Raw genomic sequence first — 11,390 nt, forward strand, 5'->3', positions numbered from 1 at the left:
GCTAAATAAACTCCTGTAGAAAACAGGGTCGATGAATTAAATATTGCCCAGGTCTCCTACTTGTGTCTCCCTAACCATCTCACAAAGTAAATTACTACCCTGAATATAGAGTATGCAATTTGGGTCAGACAAGCAAATTCTAGATCAATCAGGGTTTCAGACCACTTCCATCTGAAGAAATCTAGGACCCCAATCTCCATTTGGAACATTCCTTGTCATCCCTATAGAACAAGAGCCCAGATGCATGATTTAGAGAGATAAAACAAAACAAAAGAACCTATGGCATAAAGGGAAGCAACTGCAGACCACAGGTTAGGCATGCTGCCAAGGGCTGTCAACATCCTCAATGTGAAGGTCCTATCCCTCTTTCCACTAGTAAGCAGTGGGAGCACTACAGGCTGGAGTCCTAGCCCAGATCTGCCCCTCTCAAGGTTCAGAAAAGCTTCAGTCCTGGTTAGCAGCCCCACCGTCACATGTTATAAGTATCCAAGAGATATAAATAATAAATAAGACTGCCTGGTTTTGAAGGTAGGTGGAACGTACTTCCTGGTTTGCAGTATGGAGAAAATGACCACCCATCACTGGGTGCCAGAAACTGCAACCACCAGCACAGTGCTATGGCATGCAACATCAGCTCAGAAAGCACCTCCCTCTCCTTAGTCACAGGCAGACAGGTAATGGTAGCACAAGGGTTTGCTAAGCTGAGCCCATGGTGCTTTTGATGTATAAAGCCTGGACGTTCTGCCAATTCTTCTTGAGCGATGACACCAGGAAAGTGACAGCTAAGTGGATATTATACACAAGCTCATCATCTGTCATCTTCACATGGCCAACAACCATTGCCAGACGCAGCACCTGCTTCATCTGGAATCTGATCGTGGACTTCACTTCATCTACTTTGGCCACGATGTTCTCATTGTGGGTCAGCAAGGAAGGGAATTTGCCAGCCTTATTCAAGCCCAGGCCCAGGATTCGTGGGATCTGCTTAATCAGAGATTCCGAAGCCAAAAAGGCATCATACTTCTTGGCCAACTTCTTGACTAATTTTTTATTCTTGTTGAGTTTTTTCAGCACCTCGATGTCCATGTAGGCAAAATCCACAGTTTGGCCTCATCACAGTGCTGCTGGTCTCCCAAAACACATATGGGGAACTTGGGGTGAGGAGTGCACTTAAGCCTGACGGTGTCCAAGAAGCATTTGTCCTTCTGAGCGTCCTAGTTCTTCAAGCTGATCTGCAGCTCCACCATCTCCAAAAACTTCTGGCTCTTGCACTGGTTGCATGCAGGACTTCCCACACTGCCTTGTACACGGTGTCATAGGAGACTTTGCTGCTCGTGGTACCACACACCATAATGATGGGAAAAGAGACAACATAGGTTTCATTCTGAGGCCTCTTCTCTTGGCTCATTCAAAGCCATCATCTAGCTGCACGCCCCCATGGCCTTTCCCTGGTGTGTCCGCAGAGAGAGGGAAAGAGGGAGCGAGCACAGGTGTCTTTTCTTATAAAGGCACTGATCCTCTTGGATCAGGGTCTACCGCTATAACCCCATTTAACCCTAATTTTGTTCCTTAAAAGCACCAGCTCCAAATACGGCCACACTGGGCATTAGGACTTCAAGGTATGAATTTGGGGAAAGATGCCGGGGAGCACAAACATTCAGTTCACAATAGGCCCCTAAATAGGATGGACTTTCCCAGGAACTTACAAGTAATATTTGAGAATGCCTACAGGAAATTTAGAACTCTGATTTGATTATTAACATAATATATAATATTTGCTTTAATAATACAATGATAAGACTTCCCATGGAATATCAGGGAAAAGAACAGACCATTCAGGTGGGGACACTTTCCTTAGGAAAAGGAATTAGCATGAAAGGGACTGGATAATACTTCCTGTAGAACAGAAGTCAGAAGAGGGATCAAGTGTTGGAAGTGTGAAGTTTGGGGAAAAAACGAAGAGGTGCTGCCAGGGAGCTGAGAGAATCCCGTGCAATGCAAGATGTTCTACTCCGCAGCTCTTTCCTCATAAGATCAGAAGTCTGTTTGGATTTCTTATGAAACACAATGAAAGGATAAGCCAGCAATTGTTTACAACCAGGAAAATACCACCCTTACAGGAGGTAGGGAGCAATGTGTGGCTGTGTTTTAGATTGTCATGACAACCACAGAGCACCATTTATAGGCTTAATGTCCATAATACAAGGGATGGTCCCATAGATTGAAGAATAGTGTTATCCAAACATCAATCAGTTTAGTCTAAATTTACCTAAATCTCCGAGGAGTACCTGAGGCCCTGGGTCACAGTTATTTGTCTATTCATTTACTCATACGTACATTTATTAAATTCCTACTAAGTATAGAAAAGCTGGGATAAACCAACATGAGTAATACATGGAGCTTGCTTTCAGGGAACTCATACTCTACATGCACAATTAATTATGATGTTCTATGATATACTCTGTAGTAGTTGTATAAGTAGAGCAATAAGACAGTGATTAATTCAAACTGGGTAAGAATAGAGAGGAGAGCATCAGAGAAAATATATTCAAGCTAGGATAGAAAGGATGATTCGAATACCAGCAAGTCACCATTGCAGAAGTGAAGGAGAAGGCAATTCAGCTGGAAGGAGCAAGCAACACAAAGGCATGGAGGCATGAAAGGATATGGTGTGTGTCATGTAGCACAGGATATGAAACATAATTTTGGTAGGTGAGACTGGAAAGACAGGTTGTGAAGAATTGTGAAAATCCTTGTAAGTCATTCTAAGAAGTTGGATTTCAATCTGTAGGAAAGGGAGACCTATCAAAGAATCCAATCCAGAGAAACGACATAATTATTTAGGACTTAAAAAACAGCTCACAGCAGGGAAGGGAATGAAAAGAGGAAGACTATTTGAGGACATTGCATAGTGCAGAGGAGAAAAAAATAAAGACAGTGGGAAAGGAGAAAGTAGAATCCAGCAAATAGAGATAGGTATTTCAGAGCTGGAGTTGACACACTCCCTGTACTGTTGGGAAGTTAATTAAAAACAGTCGGGGTGGTTTTACCAGGTTTCTGTGACACCAGTTAAAAGTAAAATTTAGTGATGTGACTCTTTCCAGTATTGGCATTTTATGGGCTTAAAGAAGACCAAATGGGGAAAGAAAAACAGAAAGCAATTTATTGTGACAAAAACTACATGGTCTTGTGTTAATTATGGATAAATCTATATTTACTTAATCAGCTATGAGCTTACCCTTCTACATTTCCCTGAGGAACTGTTCGTGTAAAATTATCTACTGTGTTCCCAACATGCCAGTGGGCTTTAGAGATAAGTTCACTCTCAAGGTAAGGAGTTTTCAACACACAGTGATACCTCTGAAATTTCTTTCTCTAGCAATTTGGTCTTCCACTGACTTGTTATTTTGTTTTCCTATAATCAGGACACTGCCCATCTGTCCAATGATGCTTTAGCCTGAACAATATGGATGGGATGGGTGACAAGGGAAAAAGCCAGCCGTATGATATTGCTGCTGCTTTAATCTTTACCAAGCTTAAATATGAGGGTCTCAATGTCCCCAGTAATCTTAACTCACAGAATGGACTATCAGACTTTTCCCAGACAGGAAGTGACCTTGCTTTTCCTCCTTTCGATACACCACTGTCACTTGAAGATTCGGGAAAGGTCATTGGACTGGGTTCTAGCATTGGTTCTGTGTTCACTAACTTCCAAGAATGCTGACCCGATTCTCAAAATCTACTCGGCTTATTAGAGATGCTGTTGCCCTTTGGGGCCAGCTAATTCAGCATGTCACATCGAGGCAAAGGATTTCCAAACTTGCTGGATTATGGCTTCTGGCAACGGGTGCTGCTGGCTCTGTTGCTGTTTTGATTCCCTGTTGTTTCTGAACTTTCAGAAAGGAAGTCAGTGGGAGTCAAACATATTTGGTTTTTATTACACCATTTCCATATAATCTTACTCTATAATTGTTTAAATACAATGCTTATGTTATTAAAGAAGAAAATAAACACAATTCAATTATGGTTGTATATAATTACATTTAGAGTCGTAACTGATAACATGGAAGAGTTTCAACCTTGATACTTTCCAGTTAGGCAAAAGGCAAGGTAATTATATTAGTGTTATATTGTGTAATTCTAGAATTTTGCAACTAGGATTTTCCTTCCTTTAGTCCAGGAATGTTTCTTACCTACGCAAGTATCTCATGCATGCCATTAAACGCATGCTAGTGTCCTTAAACGCTTACCTGGTCCAGGGTTACAAAACAATAAGCCATCTTTACAATGACTAGCCTTTATTGAGAACTTACTATGTGCTAGTTATAGTGCTGAGTGCTTCAAATGTATTAACTCATGTAATCTTCACACCTGTAAGGGTGCTACCATCAGTACTCTTCCTACTGTTCCAATAAGCTACAGATGCAAGGAAATTTTTCCAAGGTAACAAAGCTCATAGGTAGGAGAACTGGGGTTCTTATTCCAGAGTCTGTACTCTTAACCACCAAGGAAAAGTTTTTGTTGTTGTTTAAAATATGTACACACATAGGAAAAAGTCATGAAGAGTCATATCGGCATTTTCCAGAGATGGGATTTCACATGGTTTTAATTGTATTTTTAATTTTTTTTTTATTTTGAGAGAAGTCTAAATTTACAGAAATGTTGTAGAAAGACTACTATGCAGACTTCCCATATAGTCTTTGCCATACTTCTCCTAATGTTAATATCCTACATAATCTAAATACAATTTTTGAAACCAGGAAATTAATATTGGTACATACTATAAGCTAAAGTACAGATCTTATTCAAATTTCACCAATTTTTCCACTGATGTCCTTTTTCTGTTCCAGGACCTACACCAGGATCCCACATTGCATTTAATCATCATGTTTTCTTAGTTTTTTCCAATCTGTGACAGTTCCCCAGTCTTAACTTTCCTTGACACTTTTGAAGACTGCTGGTCAATGGTTTGGCAGAATGTTTGTCGATTTGGGTTTTACTAATATATTCTCATAATTAAACTGAAGTTATGCATTTTGGGCAAGGCTATCACAGAATTGGTATCCTCTGCATCATAATATAATATACCTGATGTTGAAAGATCTTAATTATGATGATATTAACATTAATAATTTTAAGTTGGTGTTTGCTAATTTTCTCCCTGTTTTCCCTTTGTATTTAATAAATATATTGTGTAAGACCTTTTGAGATTATGCACATGCCCTGCTTCTCCTAAAACTTTTACCTGCTAATTTAGCAATCATCCATGGATTGTACCTACAATTACTACTGTGGGGTTTACCTAATAAAGTTTGTATTTCCTTTGCCTCTTCTACATTGATGAATTGGAATTCTTCTGTAAGAAAGAGTTACCTCTCTTCTCCCCCATTTTTCTGCTTGTCTGATTTTTTATTTATATCAATATGGGCTTGTAAATATTCATTTTATTCTATTGGTTATAATTCAATACTCTCATCTATTTTGTTCCAGGTTTGGCCACCAGGAGCTCCTTTAGTATGACCCCTATGTCCTTTCAACATAATCCATTCTTTTTCAATCACTTCCTTATTTTCTGGTACAAAAAGATATTCTAAGATCTTGTATTTTCCCTAACCCAGTATGGGAATCAACTATTTCTCTAGAGAAATAGTTGGGTGTTTTTTTTTTTTTTTTTTTAGAGAAGGGTATTTAGAAACCAAGGTCTGGGCATTAGGTATGCTCATTGCTACTGGGTTCGCCTTTCTTCTAGGCACACTCAGTGGACATGTTAAAAAAATCTATGTATGTACAGTCAACCACATATACACACACATCTATATTTATCTCTGTAACCATCTGTAAAAATATATTAAAAACCACAGGTTCATATTGATGACTCCAATTTCAATTCAACACCACAACGTTCATTTTAGTCTTTTCCTATTCCTCACTTGTAACATTTTTTTTCCGACCGTAAGAAATGTGGTTTTAATTATCTACAATATGTTTTACTTATTTGTGCAATCCTAGTATACCCAAAAAGCACTCTCAGAATTGCTAACCCATATTGCTACAAGAAAAAAATAATTACTAATGAGAAGACAGCATGTGTATACAATTCTTTTGGTCTTTTGCTTTAAAAATACTATTTTCCAAAATAGGTTGGTTCTTTTCTTCCCCACCCCATTATTTTTTCATTATTTACATTTCCTCATATTTAACAATAAACATATATTATTTCATACATTTTTAAGACAATATTCTCTGGGATCTGTAGAATGGCTAGAGGATAGAAACTGTAGTGAACAAAATAAAGTATGAAGGTGAAAACAAATACAAGTTTCCTAAAATAATGCTATTATCTTTACCACTTTGGTAACACAGGCTTACAAACATTTTTGTTGGGTTCTGCCACTGGGTTTGTGGACCTTTGCCTCAAGATGCTCTGAAGCTCCAGCCCCAGCTCCTCCGGCCACTGCTCAGCTGTCACGTGGCTTGTTATCCCCCTTTACCCACACTTAAGATAGGCACACCATTTCAAGTCCAGGAAAAGGTTCAGGACATTTAAGAATCATTAAAAAAGAAATCAAGAGAGTACCTTCACTGATATTTTTTGTAAAGAAATCAAGTCAACAACATCTTTTGTGTCCTTCATAAAAGTATATTCCGGGAAGATTTGGGAAACATGGTGAACTATTATGTTTACGCTGATAAATTTACACTCTTGGAAACATAATGATATATATATTTGATTACTCATAATGCAGATATGACATTGTCCTAGCAAAGAAATTAGGGAACTTCCAATAAACGCACCATTTCCTTCGCATGGAGATGAATCACCCTCCGACACTCATTATGGCAGTAAAACAGAACAGTTCTAGACTTGCAACTCAAAACCCTCTTCCCAGGAAAAGTAATCACTCATTAAAATGTGAAAATAACAAGCCTGGTCTTCAGGAACTCCCTGAATCTAAAAGCGGGGGCCTCCCTGCACTTCAATTTATTCCAATTTCCTGTTTGTTTCATTTGCATCTCAATTCTATCCAGTGCATTCCTGGACATCAGGTTAAAAGCAAATCACATTTTGCTTTAGATATTTGAGGCTTTATTTTTTATGTAGAATCCAAAGAAATCATATATATGCCCAATAGTATGCCACAGAAGCAAAAATGTAATAAGAATAAAACTTTTATCAAAATATACTTGTCAAATAACATTCTAAGTCTTAAAAAATAGTCTCAAGTGTGTGTTATACAATGTTTATGCATAGGCCCCAGTGTACTAAAAATGCCCGTAGAAAATGAAAACCTCACTTGTACTGTTGTAAAGGAATAAAACTAAAATCAGTATATTGGCCTTAACACTGGTTGTATTTACAATTAATACACTTCTGGTTGATTTAGAATTTAGAGCATCTGGAATTAGAAGAAAGCAGGTGGGGGATAATTTGGATTGCTCACTTTATTTTAAATAGCTGTTCAGAAAGTTTGATGTTTTTCTCTCCCCTTTCCCCTCTCCCCTCACGCGTTTCCTTCTTCTCTCCTCCCCACTCCCCTTTCCCTTTTCCTCCGGCCGCCTCACCCTCTCATTAACATGTCCAGAGCAGAGGCAACCAGTCTCTTGCACTAACTTCTTTCCTTGAGGAAGAGGGACGGTGAAATTTACTGTCATTCTTTTGACATTTCAATAATGGGTTTTTCCCCAGCTCTATTAAGCTACAATTGACATATAAAATTGTAAGATTTTTAAAGTATACATCGTGGTGGTTTCTTATACATTGTGAAACTATTCACCCCATCTAGTTAATTTTAACACATTTATCAACTCACATCTTTTTTTTATGAAAACACTTCCCACACTTAAGTTTTACTCTCTTAACAAATTTCAATTACACAATACAGTGTTATCGACTGTTGTAACCATATTGTACATCAGATCCTCAGATCTTATTCATCTTATAGCTGAAAGTTTGTATCCTTTTACCAGCCTCTTTCTATTTTCCCCATCCCCCAGTCCCTGACAACCACTTTTCTACTCTCTCTTTCTATGACTTTGACCTCTTTTTAGATTCCACATATAAGGGATACCATGCAGTATTTGTCTTTCTCAGTCTGACTTATGTCACTTAGCACAATGCCCATATTGTCACAAATGGCAGGTTTTCCTTCTTTCTCATGGCTGAATAATATTTTCTTATATGTATTATATATATATGTATGTGTGTACATATATATATATATATATATATACACGCATATTATACACACACACATTACATCTTCTTTATCCATTCATCCCCATGAACACTGTTCGGGGACACTTAGTTAACTGTTTCCAGGATAAAATCTTTGTATCTGATTTTGTGTTTTGAATTTCCTACTTCACCACAGAAGAACAAAAGGAAATAAAATGAAAACTTTGTCAATAGAACACACTGCTTATTATATTTTTTTTAATTTTACATATTTTTTCATACAAGACAATCTATAGGAATCAAATTGCTGATATTTGATTTCCGTACTTCATATTTTACACAGACTATTTCAACACAGAATATTTGAAACTGGTAGTTTCTTATTGAGATCTTGACAATTATTTTCATATTGACTCATTATTTTATATTGAGAAAACTAAAGCCTATAAAGACTGAAGAACTAATCCAAAGTCACATATTTCTATTATAGTAACAAATAATATTAAAATATTAAATACTAGATTTACAAGAATATAAAGATATCGCATATTCAGAAAATAAACAAATATTACATTAATTATTTTTTCTTAGACATTTTAATTGAAATTCACATACCATATAATTTACTCATTTAAATTATACAATTCATTGGGTTTTCATATATTCACAGAGTTATGCAACCATCACCACTATTTAATTCCAGAAGAGTACCACTCCCCCAAAATACTATATCCATTAGCCACCACTCCCCATTCTTCTCTGGCAATCGTTAATCTACTTTCTGTCTCTGTGGATTTGCTTAATCTGTATATTTCATATAAAAGGAATCAAAATATGGTCTTTTATATCTGGTTTCTTTTGCTTAGCATGTTTTTAAAGTTCATCCAATGCTGTAACATATCCCAAATTTTTTTTCTATTTTTTTAAAAGATTTTATTTATTTATTTGAGAAAGAGAGAGCACAAGAGTGGGAAGGGCCCGAGGGAGAAGGAGACTCCCCACGGAGCAGGGACCCTGACGCGGGGCTTGATCCCAGGACCATGTAATCATGACCTGAGCCTGAGGCAGATGCATAACTGACCGAGTTACCCAGGTGCCCCTTTTTGTCCATTTTTATGGCTGAATAATATTCTATTGCATGGATATACCACTTTTTAAAAATTCATTCATCAATTGATGGATATTTGGTTTATACTTTCTGGCTATCATGAATATTGCTGCTATGAATATCATGTATAAGTTTTTGTACAGATAGATGCTCAATTGTCTTGGGTATATACCTAGGAATGAAATTTCTGGGTCATATAGAAACTCTACGTTTAACTTTCTGAGGAACTGCCGAACTGTTTCTCCAAAGTGGCTATATCATTTCACATTCCCATCAGTAATGTGTGAGAGGGTCCCTATTTCTCTACATTCTTCCCAAAGCTTGCTATTATTAGGCTTTTTAGTTCTAGCCATTGTTATAGGTATGAAATAGTATCTCACTGTGATTTTGATTTGTAGTTCTTTACTACCTAATGATGTTGATCATCCTTTCATGTGCTTGTTGGCCATTTGTGTATCTTCTTTGGAAAATGTCTATTCAAATCCTTTGCCCATTTTAAAAAATTAGGTGATTTGTATTTTAGTCACTGAGATGAATCATTATACATTTTGGATACTAGTCCCTTATAGATATATATGTTTGCAAATATTTTTTCCCATTCTGTGGGTTGTCTTCCACTTTTTTTATAGAGTCCTTTGAACAAAAGTTTTAAAGTTTGATGAAGTCCAATTTATCTATTTTTATTTTGGTTGCTTGTGCTTCTGGTGTCAAATCTAAGAAATCATTGTGCAAGTCAGAGTCACAAAGATTTACAGCTACATTTTATTCTAAGAGCTTTATAGTTTTTGCTCATACACTTAGGTCTTTGATCCTTTTTCAGTTAATTTTTGAGTATGTTGTGAAGTAGGAGTCCAACTGCATTCTTTTGCATGTGGATACCCAGTTGTCCACATTTACTGAAAAGACTATTCTTTCTCCCATTGAATTGTCTTGGTACTTATTAACTATATTACACTGCTGTGTTGGACCTCATCAACATCACATACTGCTAAGGCAGTTTCCTCTTCTGTGTCAGTGATTCCCTTTCTTCTCTGGCCTCAGCATTTGGGTTCAACCACAGATAGAAGTCATCCTGACAATTGTTAAGGATGTTTTAAAAACCACTTTAAAGTATTCCATTGTTCTTTCACTCACTGTTCTATTGCTCCACCCTACTCAGTACTTGTTCATCAAAAGAAGTTGTCAGAAGACTTGAACAAAGAAACTACAAAACTGCCTGAACTGAGATGTGGGCCCCTTCCTTCAAGTCTTGTTTCCCTCTAATCCAACCCAGAAATCTGGATTTCCAAACACCACTCATTGAAAGTGAGATTGAAGCAGTGTCTCTGGCCTAGTCAGCCCCGTACTCTGACACCCAGAACAAAGGTAAGCTGGAAAAGGATCAAAAAAAGGCCCAATGGAGACAAAAGAACAGCCTTTTCCCAAAAGCAATTAATACAGAAAAACACCTCATCGTTTGACTTTCCCATTATGGCACAAAGACAAATTTTCTTTTTTTTTTTAAGATTTTATATATTTGTTTGACAGAGAGAGACACCCCGAGAGAGGGAACACAAGCAGGGGGAGTGGGAGAGGGAGAAGCAGGCTTCCCGCGGAGCAGGGAGCCCGATGCGGGGCTCGATCCCAGGGCCCTGGGACCATGACCTGAGCCAAAGGCAGAAGCTCAACGACTGAGCCACCCACGCACCCTGAGACAAATTTTCGAAATTATTTGAAAAAAGTTAATGACCCAAGAGTATATGATCACCAAAAAGTGTACAAAAATGTTGATAGCAGCTTCTCAGAAAAAAATTACCTTGTTTAGTTTGTGGGTTCTGTTCTTAGAGCAAATGCTTGGGGCTCTAAAGACTGTGGAGTTCATTAAAGAACTGTACTTAGATCAGGTGAGGACATCTGGATTACATTAGGGTCTGAAAGCAGCACAGACTGTGGAGCGTTTAGAAACAATGTTAGTACTGTATCACAATCACAACAATAAATACTTTAGCAAATTAGTTGTTACCTAGCATGCATTTAATAATAATAATTTCTTGTGTGAATCTCGGCTCACCATTTGTCACTGAACCTGACTAGTTAATAACTGTGTAGCTGTCTCTCATGGCTTTA

The 11,390-nt window shown here is 37.5% G+C and overlaps 1 pseudogene; it reads right to left on the reverse strand.

Moving 5' to 3' along the window:
- Positions 1–696: 696 nt before the first annotated feature.
- LOC112825485 (large ribosomal subunit protein uL1 pseudogene) lies at positions 697–1,351 on the reverse strand (annotated as a pseudogene).
- Between the last annotated feature and the right edge of the window lie 10,039 nt (positions 1,352–11,390).

The sequence above is a fragment of the Callorhinus ursinus genome, unplaced genomic scaffold (assembly GCF_003265705.2).
Source record: "Callorhinus ursinus isolate GAN/ISIS: 27379988/994484 unplaced genomic scaffold, GSC_fseal_2.0 scaffold4, whole genome shotgun sequence".
In the NCBI taxonomy this organism is placed as follows: Eukaryota; Metazoa; Chordata; class Mammalia; order Carnivora; family Otariidae; genus Callorhinus; species Callorhinus ursinus.